The sequence below is a fragment of the Hoplias malabaricus genome, chromosome 2, assembly GCF_029633855.1.
Source record: "Hoplias malabaricus isolate fHopMal1 chromosome 2, fHopMal1.hap1, whole genome shotgun sequence".
Classification (NCBI taxonomy): domain Eukaryota; kingdom Metazoa; phylum Chordata; class Actinopteri; order Characiformes; family Erythrinidae; genus Hoplias; species Hoplias malabaricus.
The window spans coordinates 59,409,446-59,420,535 of NC_089801.1; positions in this window are offsets into that span (position 1 = coordinate 59,409,446).

Sequence of the window (11,090 nt, forward strand, 5' to 3'; positions counted from 1 at the left end):
CTGAACACTTGTGTAGTGGTTCTAGCACAGAAAGCTGATGTGCCAACCAGCAAAAAAAAAAAAAAAAACAGCTTGGGTATGTTTTAACCAACATAAAACAGATTTATGCCAGGACTATTATCTTCATTTAAAAATAAACTATTCCAAACCTTGGCTTATAAAAACTACTGAACTGATCTGAATGCATTTTTTTTATTATTCAGAGTGTGTAACACTGTCACATGTATAACATTATATACTAACCTTAGTCACACAGAACCATGAAAATAAAAAATGCACTGCTTTATGGTTATACACTTTCATACTAAAGATAACAACAATGAGAAATGATTTATTGAAAAATAAACTCAATCTGTCCTTTGAAAACAAGACATCTTTACAGCTGTGCTCTTCTAGAGTCTGTATTAATTCTCTATATTGTCCACAATAGTGATAAAAGAGAAGCCGTGATAGTGATAGTAGTGAAATGAGTAGTAGCAGTAGTAAGGGAGACATAGTAGTAGTACTAGTTGTAGTTGTAGTAGGTACATTAGAAATTGTGGTAAATAAGTGGTAGCTGTGGTAGAAATACTATAGTAAATGAGAAGCAGTAATAGTAGCAGTTGTAGGGGTGCAGGAGATGATGACAAATAAATGAACAGTAGTAGTAGTGGTAGAAATGAGTAGTAGTAGTTGTGGTGGTGTTAAATGCAAACAGTGGTGGTAAGTGAGAAGTTGTGGCAAATAAACTGCAGTAAGAATCTCACCTGTAAAAAAGCCAGACAGTAGGAGTATGAGTGTCCACATGCTGGACTCTGTGTCCGAAACGTTCTGTTTCTTGTTCTGTACTTTGTTGCTTCTGCATTCGTCTCTTGTCACTGCTCAACCACTCACATTTCCTTTCGCACTTCCCTTTCACATCTATACCCTGTCTCGCCTTTCTCCCATGTTGTTAAAGTTAATATCATTGTAATAATTATTATTATTATATTATTATATTATTATAATATTAATAATTATAATATCATCATGCCCCCAGCAGAAACCAAGACAAATCAGAACAAGCTTTTCTCCTGATAAGAGTTAATAGATAAGATTAATAGTCCTAGATCAGGGTTTACTTAGGGTGACCAGACTTCCTCTTTTACCCGGACATGGCCTCTTTTTTAGACTTCAAAAAATGTCCAGGCGGAATTTCACAAACGTCTGGGATTTTGTTTTCTGGAGTTTACATAGAATGCTGAAACGTAAATATCAGTTCTCTGATTAAATAAAAAAGAAATTCCCATGTTTTCCCCAGTGTAATAAAGGTGTAAAGGACCTAAAAGCACACATATGTTCAGCTAAGCATACAACGGAAGCGAGGGGCGAGAGCCCCCACCCCCAGAGTGTGTCCTTTTTTTCACCATCTCAGATCTGGTCACCCTAGTTTACTGTAGACTTCAGAGAGAATGGATCATTAACTCAGGGCTCTGTGTCTGGATCATGAAGCAGCAAACATTCACTCTTCTCTAACAGAGGAGCTCCCACACATTAAACACACTGTGTTATCTCTCCAGATGGAGCAGGGACCCGGGAACACAACAGAAGACACATCACACGCAGAAGCATTGGAGCTTCTCTCTGGATGGGACACTTTCATAGACAGCTCCCCCTGGTGGTGACTGAGCAACATGAGTGCATCTGTCCTCCGTTAGTTCTGCAAAACACAGAGAAACCAATAAAGAATAACACACGGGCCACAGTGTGAGAAAAGGTTGCTCTACCTTGTGCTGTCATTCTGGGAATTGATGGTTGTGGCTATGTTCATGATCGTGTTTCAGACACGTTTCACTTTTTTGTGTATGCTTTAAAAACAGCTGGCGGTTCAGGGGTCTTATAACTAAAAATATAAAGAATTGTATAGATTGTACTGAAACAACTCCATACTCCATCAAGTGAACAGTTCTCTGCTTTACAGCGTTCACTTAAACTAGTACTGCCCTCTTGTGGCTTTGTCGGGAAACAACCAGAAGCAAAATATTACATTCCTCACCCTTTAGGTTTAAATAATACTTTTTACAATATTTTACTTTAAACTATGGGCAGACCTCACACTACAGTGACATCACACTTTATACAAGTGGTAATTAATTAAAATTCATTAAGATCCAGTTAGAGACAATTTTCTCAAGCTAAGGTCCGGTAAATAATGCATAGCCTGCATATGATCAGTGCCATATCCTGCACATTGTAGTAGCCTGGTAGGGATAGCAATATTGTATGTAGTTAACAACTGAATTTCAAATCAATATTTCAACAAGATTTATAAATAATTATAAATAACAAATACTCTAAATAAAATGTCATTTTCCCATTTCAAGTCAAATTTACAAATAAAACCATAATTAAAAAAAACAAAAAAACAATTGCGTTTTTTTAAAATAAAGTCCATAATTACTTGTAGTTGACCATAACCAGAAATGTGATTAGCTTTTTAGTCTGAAGGATGGAACAGAATCCTAAAAAAGTGTTCCAAAAGAGCTTTTATCACATCCCTTTGGCTATTTTGCTGGGCCCAGGACAGCAGTGCCCTGCCCTGTGTGTATCATTTGAGTCACAGCACTCATTATAATGCACAGGTATGATTGGCTGAGTAGCCTCATGTGTGATATGCAGAAACACATGCAAAACTGCAAGATGCGCTAAAATGGAGCTGTAATGGCTAGAAGAATCACACCATTTAAAACAAACACTCTGTTCAAAAGTAAACAGCTCTTAATAGTTACAGGTCCAGGTTCGTATAGGCCCCACCAACTATCTCTCTCTCTCTCTGCAGGAAGGAGGCCAGTCAACCAGGAAGTAGGAGGGGCATACACCGTAAGTACGCGTATACAAGGAAGTGGGAGGTTAGGTTTAGGTTGTACCTCCTACTTGGAGGTCCCTCCTGCCTACAGAGACACTTTACTAGAAACACCAACCTCCACTCACTGGACAGTTTACTGGAAACCATATCCCCCACTCAGTGAACATTTTCTGAATAATGTGATGAAGTTTTAAACACAGCTGGTCAATTTTGTTTTTCCAGATGTATCTGGACAATTCTGGACAATGGAAAAATTTTGGAAAAACTGGACAATTCCCAGCTTGGGTAAAATCATCTTACTAATAATAAATAAATAAATAAATAATAATTTATTTACAACTGCCCATATCAAGTATCTTGTGCACTTTACAGTACAAAAGCAGATAACAACATGATAACTCTACATGTAGAAAATAGCAGGGTAAAACATGACAATAATAATAATAATAATAATAATAATAATAATAAAGCAGTACAAGATTACAGATTAAAACACGATAGGAATTACAGTAAGAAAATGGCAGGACAAAACACAACTATGATAAAATAACAAAGCAGTGAGGCAGTGAGACTACGGATTAGGAAAAGCAGTCTGAAAAGGAAAAGTTTTAAAATGTTTTATGAAGGGGATAATGATGGGCAGACATGGGGATGAAATGGAACAGAGAGCCAATGAGCATCAGCAGAACAGAGCAAATGTGAAGGTGAAGGAGAGTCCCTAGGCATGACTCCTAAAACTGCACTTACTTATGGGTGTGATTTGACGGGGGAGTTCCTCTGGGATGATGATATTACTGGGGTCAAGTGAACAATGAACAAGAAGAAATACATACTCACTCTCCGACATGATCATCTCACTGACCTTTGCCCTGTTTACAGAACCAATGCACTCACTGTCTATTTTATTCAGTACACTTACACCACATGTCTTTTTATTAACAGACAACCTCTGAGACAACCACTTGTCTGGCAATATATCATAGTCACAGCTGTGTCACTGGAGCTGAACACACTTGGAGAAGAACACTAATTGCCCTCATCTGTTATTTCAGTAAATAGATGTCCATTGTGCTGAGTGATGAGGAAACAAACAGGCTACATATGATCTTGGGAAATGCTGGTCATGGTTGTGGCGTAAACAGGTGTCAAACAGTATTTCCCAATTATAAATCTAATGCTCACATTGTTGATCCAGTTTAGAGCTCATTTACATATATTTCTGTAATTTTCATTTACATATCTGCATATTTTAGTGCACAGTTTGTGTTTATTGTGCTGAGATTAATATAGAATTTATACATTACTTAGAAAATCAATAAAACTAATTAGATTGGGGCCAAAACATGACTATTCCTAAAGTTGTAAAATCAGACTCATCACTCACCCAGTGTCACCAGTAACTGAATCTCAGTGTAGTCATCTGGTAATGGTAAAGCTTTCCCTATCGCACACCAGTACTTTCCTGCATCCTCTGTTCTCAGGTCAGTGATGGTGATGATGAAGACTCTGTTCACTGTGTTGTCTTTCAGAGAGAATCTCTGATCTTTAGTTGATCCAGAGTCAACAGGAATGTCTTTAGTACTCCAGAGTAAAGTAGAACATTCCCCTCTGCAGAGATACTTTGTGCTGGATTCATATCCAGACTCATAGGGGCAGTGAATCTGAACTGAGTGTCCTCTGAGTCCAGTTATGGTTCTAACAGCATTGACTCCAGCTGTAAAACACAATCCACAACAATAAACATGAGCCAAACACTGAGTGCAACATCCAACCCCCCCAAAGCTCATTTACTCTGTTACATTAATCTGTACAACCCAACCACACCCAACAACACCTTTATTGTCTTAACAATAAAGATGAACTGAATTGAAAAGTATGAACAGTGATAGATTAGTGAAATGCAGTGTCCACTCACTGTCCCCATTGTTAGATCACTCCTACAAAGTTTACTTTGTATTATGTTCTGACCTTTGGAAAACAGGGAAAAGAGTTAACAATGTATGCAGAGCTGAAACTGTTGATCTACACGGTGCTACTGTCTGATCAGGTGAGCTGAAAGAATGGGCAGTGAGTGGCAAATGAGAAGTAGCAGTAGATGTAAAGGAATTTTAGTGGGGAAATGAGAAAAAAATTCTAGAAATAAGCTGGACATGAGAAGACCAAGCGTCCACATGCTGGATGTTGTGTGTTTATGTCCTAATTAATGTTTTGCATTTTGTCCTTTCTGCTGATCTCACTGCTCATGATGTCTGAGTGTTTTAACCACTAGCGTTTCCTCTGACACTTCTCTCTTTAACACTTCTCTCTCTCTTAATACTTACCCTGTATATCATCATTAGCTGGCATCAGCTCAGAGATGTGAGAAATGGAAATAAAACACATTTTTAGCTGCAGCAGTTAAACTCTTGAACTACTGAAACTCTGCTCTGTATTTTTGGCCCAGACTGGAGCCCACTTTTACACTTGTGTTTTATTTGTAGCTACCAGCATTTACTGCTCTATCTAACAGCATCTTAATGCAAGGTTATTTTAGACTTCTTTGTGCTCTAAAATATTTAGGTCATATTTGGCCAAAATGATAGCAATGTTAATAAATGGCTTTAAAGAGAACATCTACGATCGTGGGGAAATTTTGTAACACTTTCTGTAATGCAGTTAGCCATCTCCTGAATTTGGAAACATTTCCACATTCAGTAATACAAAACAGCAAATACAAGGCAATATTACTCACCTATGGAGCAACATCCTCATCTTGGTTCATGCTTCTCAAACTTTGGAGGTCTATTCATTGTATATAATCCTCTAGATGACAGAAAGTGAGAGCCTAACATACTTGACTGATACTGTTTGATTTTATTTTTACTGATTTACTGACACTGGGACTTTATAAACATACGACAGCAAACTAAGAGTAGAGTAGAGTAGCAAATGGTAACTTCACTACCAACTTCATTGGGAAACATCTTATGAATTTTATAAAAAATATTTTTTGTGTGTGTGTTTTTGTTACTGTTGTGAATGTCACCTTAATCAGAGCCTTAAAAGGTATTTTTTACAGCTTCAGAAACATTGTGAAGCTCCACTGACCTGTAATTGGGACCACAGAGCCCACTGACCACTCATCTGAAGAATGGCAGACCTCACTTGCCTCAGTTAAAAGGAGTGTTTCCAAAAAAAACTGTTTCCATTCAAAGGATATTTCCTCACCATTTTATGCTGCCTAGGGGAGCCAGTATTTATCGCTACACTTCGGCTGGCACTATAGACCATGCAGTTTGCTGTCATCACCAGTGGTTTGTGTCCTGCTGAAAACCCCAGAATAGGCCAAATTAGCCTATGTTGTAGCCCAAGCTGTAAAACTTTGTTATGCACAGCCCTGTTTCAAAACATAAATTCTGTTATCACACATATCCTTTGGCATTTGGTGCATGCGATAGGTTTTGTAGTTTTTTTTTCGCGGGTTTACCTCCTTGAAATGAGTTTTTGCAACTTGGGATGTCTGCAAACCTTTTGCTCTGCATTTAATAATAATCTGAAACAGCAAAGTCCTAAAAAACTAAACAGCTTGAGTCACAAATGAGTTTCTGTGGTTGTTCAAACAGCGAATAAAAATCTACAGACATGTTAAACAACCTATGAAGTGTGTTGTGGGTGACGGCATGCTGTTTGTTTTTGTTTGGTCATTTTGTTTGATTCTTTTTTTTTGTAAAGATTCTGTGTGTGGTGGGTTTTCCTCATCTGCTGCTATCTGCTCAGATCTGACCTGGTGTGTTTATGCAAAGGTCTGGTTTCTCACATGCTGCCTGACATTTAGCAATTTGCTATCTCAGATGCTAATGGTTCATCATGCTGACCAGAGGAGCACATATTTGTTGCTACTGTTTGGCTGGGACTACTGTTTTCTCATGCCTTCTCTTGTATTTGTTTATTGCTGTGTTCCTGTTTGTTTGTGATTTTTTGTGTTTTGTAAGTGCTCTGGGTTTTTTTAAAAGTGCTATATTAATAAAATGTGTTATTATTATTTGTCAATCCACCTACTGGTGCATTTTGGGATGTGGGAGGAAAACAGATCACCTTGAGGAAACCCACACAGGCACTGGGAGAACATACCAAATACTGCACAGACAGTCACCCAAAGTGGGGTTCAAAGCCACAAACCCCAGGACCCTGTTTGACAGTGATACCATACAATTTATGGTAGGAATATCATAACAAAAATCAAACATGGTTGGGTGATGGTCTGGCAGTGCTTTACTTCTGCAGGACTTGGATGACTTGAGCTTACTGATGGACCATGAATTCTGCTCTCTATTAAATCCTGAAGTAGAATGTACACCCATCAGTTCTTAACCTAAAACCTAGGTTTAGAGTAAATCTTCATCTTCAGTCAATAGAATGATAATTTAAAAACTCCATATTATCTTACACTGATTGACAAAAATAATGCTGCAAGAAGGAGTCGTTATAATCAAAAGTGTGACTGTAATTATCATATAAGTGAATAAAATCTTAAAGCAAAGGTATACGTGTACTGGGAATATTATTACTGGGGTTTTCTATACAAATGCAAGGAGACTTCAGTACTGGTTTGTACCACCTCTAGCCTGGATACAAGAAGAAATACAGTTGAACATGTTGGTGTACAATTTCTGTACAGCATTCTGTGACATATGCTCAATTGGTGATCAATCTGGGGACTGAGGCCAAGGAAGTGTTGCAATCTGGTGGAGACATTCCTGGGAAACCCTTGCTGTTTGTGGGTGAGCATTATCCCGCTGAAAAATGCCTGTTACAAACCCTGCCATGAGAGAAAACACGTGGCTGCAGGATGTCCTGCACATATCGCTGAGCTGTTACTGTCTCTTGTATCACTACTAGTTGTGACTAAATGTCATATACAATTATTTCCCACACCAGCAGTTGGGCCAGTTTTCACTTCACAACAAAAGCAGGATTGAAGCACTCACCATGAGGCAAACATACTCGTAACTCAACAGTCTATGGTCATCAGATCATAAAAAGGACCTGGATGTGTCCCAGTTCATAACAGTCCCGATTTTTTGTTCAATTACACCACTGTTCTCAACACCTCCAGGCAGCTTGGTCAGAACAGTGTATATGGAGGCAACTCGTCAAAATGACCATCCTGTTTTTCTCAGTCCAGTTATGTGCCTCCTCTCAAAGTGTCCATTGGGCAAAATGTCTTTAACTATGTCATAGAGTTGTCTAGCTATCAACAGTCTCTCACAAAGAGGTACCCAAAACAAAATTGTAGCTTCTGGGACTCTTATAGGACACCCTCTTGTGGCAAAACACAGGGTTTAATCAGACCACACCTGTAATCATATCTGACTGAGGCATAACTGTGTGCAGGGTTTTGCAGCAATCTGGGTGCTTTTTTTCAGTGAGTGTATTTATTCATGCTGTCTTTATAGTAAAATAAATTTCATCATTTGAAACATTGAAATGAGTCAAACATGCAAATGTGGAAGAAAGTGGAATGGGGCAAGTACTTTTAAACAGCACTATAAATACAAAATGAGACCAGGTTACGCTAAATAAGTATTGCCTATTGAGGAAATAAAATATGAAAACTATGAAGTGAAGGCCATATGTCATGTTTATTTATTTGTAGCATTGTAAATTCACAATGTTAAGTGTAAAATGATTTGACCAGAATTGCTCACACGTTTGCAAATTATTGTCCCACATTGTGCCAGAAAATCACATGGTGGTTAGTATGACAGTATTGTTGTACATAAACTTAAGTTCCTGTAAAAAGAGTTTTCATAAGTTCCAATATATGATAACTGTATTTTGTTGGAGTGTGGTGGGCTATGACACAGCCCAGAAGAAAAAAATATGATTGCAATTTGTTCTTTGTCCACTGATTCTCAAGAAAATACCTTCATTAGTTAATTAAGATATCAATAGTCATAATCATTCATTCATTCATAGTCTGTAAATGCTTATTCAGTTCAGGGTTGCAGTGGGTCCAGAGCCAACCCAGAATCACTGGCTGCAAGGCAAGAACACATCCTGGAGTGGGTCCTTCACAGGGCAACACACACTCCCACATTCACACCTATGGATAAAAGTATGTTGCAGTGATCTGTGGCATGCAAAAGTCATGCTTTTGCCTGAATAATACACTCACACTATGTTTACATGCTTCAGTATTGTGAGATCCCCGCGACCCTAAATTGGATAAGCGGTTACAGATAATGGATGGATGGAGTATTGTGAGATGGAAATTTTAGTCTAAATTTTAAAGTGTTCTCATGTTACTGGAAGACACATATTAAGGACTTTTATTATAGGAGGGGGAGGAGGAGAGTGTTAGCCAAGAGGTTGTTTTGGGCTGCTCTCTTAAGTGCTGTCTATTTTTTTTTTTTTTGGGATTTTGCCCATTAAAAAGTTGATAAGTTCATCGCTTCTTCAGTCTTTCTGTAAGATTACTCCACTGGCACGTATACGTACATCGCCTATGCTTCACAATGTTATTACCTGAAGGAAAGTATGGGGATCCACCCTGAAATGAAGAGACCTGTCTATAGTACCACAGTGAGAGCTGGAAATCTGTGATATTTAAAAGTGGTGTTCATGGTTGAAGATGTTCTATTCCTGCTCTGTAGGTGTGTAATATTGACTTATTTTTGCTGTTTTAGATGCATTATTTAAGGTTGACTGCATAAACGTGAACGCAGAACAAAAGTGCAACAAAACCGAATTAAAGTTAAAAATGAATTTCTGTGGTGATTAAAACAGTGAATAAAAACTTACAGACAACTTAAACCTCAACCTCCAATAAGCTAGTCAGTTTATTACTCAAACATGCTGTTACAGATCTTGCACAATTTATATAGATCATTACAATTGAAGCTGAAGACATGTTTTAAGGTAGAGTTAGGTTAAAAGTATAATAGGGTTAGGGTTTAGGTAGTTGTCCTTATGGAATTGTTAATGGTAAGGCTCTACTTAATGAATGGAAGTCTATGCAATATCCCTATAATACACAGAAACACGAGTGTTTTTGTATGTGTGTGCGTGCGTGTGTGTGTGTGTGTGTGTGTTTGTGTGTGAAACATAGGAACGCCTACATACTAGACTGACTGTATTTCCTCCCCAGATGGAGCTAGGCACTAGGAACACAACAGAAGCCACATCAGATGCAGAAGCATTGTAGCTTCTCCCTGTAAGGATTATTTTCATAGCGAGCTCCCCCTGGTGATGACCAATCAATGTCAGTGCATCTGTCCTCCACTGAGTCTGCAAAACACACAGCCAAAAATACATGTGAACATACACTAAGCGGAGATGAAAGTGGAACACATGATCCACAGCGTCAGAACAGAGTGCTGTACCTGTTAATGTCTTCTTGGAATTTAATTCTTGGTTGTTTGGGGTTGTTGTAGTTAGGGTTGGAGTTGCCTTTGTGGTTGTGATTGGAATTACTGTTGTAGTTCTTGTGGTTGGAGTGGTTGTGGTTGGGGTTGGAGTTGTTGTTGTTATTGTTGGGGTTGGAGTTGTTGTTGGGGTTGGAGTTGTTGTTGTTGGGGTTGGATTGGTTGGAGTTGTTGTTGGGGTTGGAGTTATTGTTGGAGTGTGGGTTGTCAAGGTTGAGGTAGTCTGTGGGGTTGTGGTTGATGTTTCTGCTGGTCGTTCTTGTTCTGCTGATGTAGAAGAACAATTAACAGCTGAACTATTTGGATCGTAATCATTGGGTGCAAGCAGGAACACACCCTGGAGGGGGAGCCTTTGCAGGGCAAAAAATGTATGATAATGTAAAAAAAAGATAATCAGTTTTCTGATTTAAAAATAGAAAAAGGCACAGAAATACTAACAGGAAAATACTCCATCATTTCCGGTTGTCAGTGGGATGAAGCACATTCACTTTTCCTGCTGCTCTCTCTCTGTTCAGAGCTACTGCTCAGACAACTCTGGAATAACTCTCTGAAATCATTTAAGACATGGCACAAAGAACACACCACAGTTTCTGCCACCATGTCACATGATTATGGGGAAGGAAGAGGGTTTTATTTTAAGAGTGTGATAAGATTTTGGTGTAAATTTTAAAAAGTCAACGCTATTTCTATCTTAAAAAACTCTTTCTTCCTCACAGTCCTGCGACATGGTGCAGATACTGCTCTGATTTCTGCAGTTATTTTCAGAGTCTGGTTCCAAAGCCATCCCTCTGAGCAGTGTCTCTGTTCACAGTGAGAACGGTGGAATAAAGTCAGTGTAAATGTTTTAGTGAAGAGTAGCT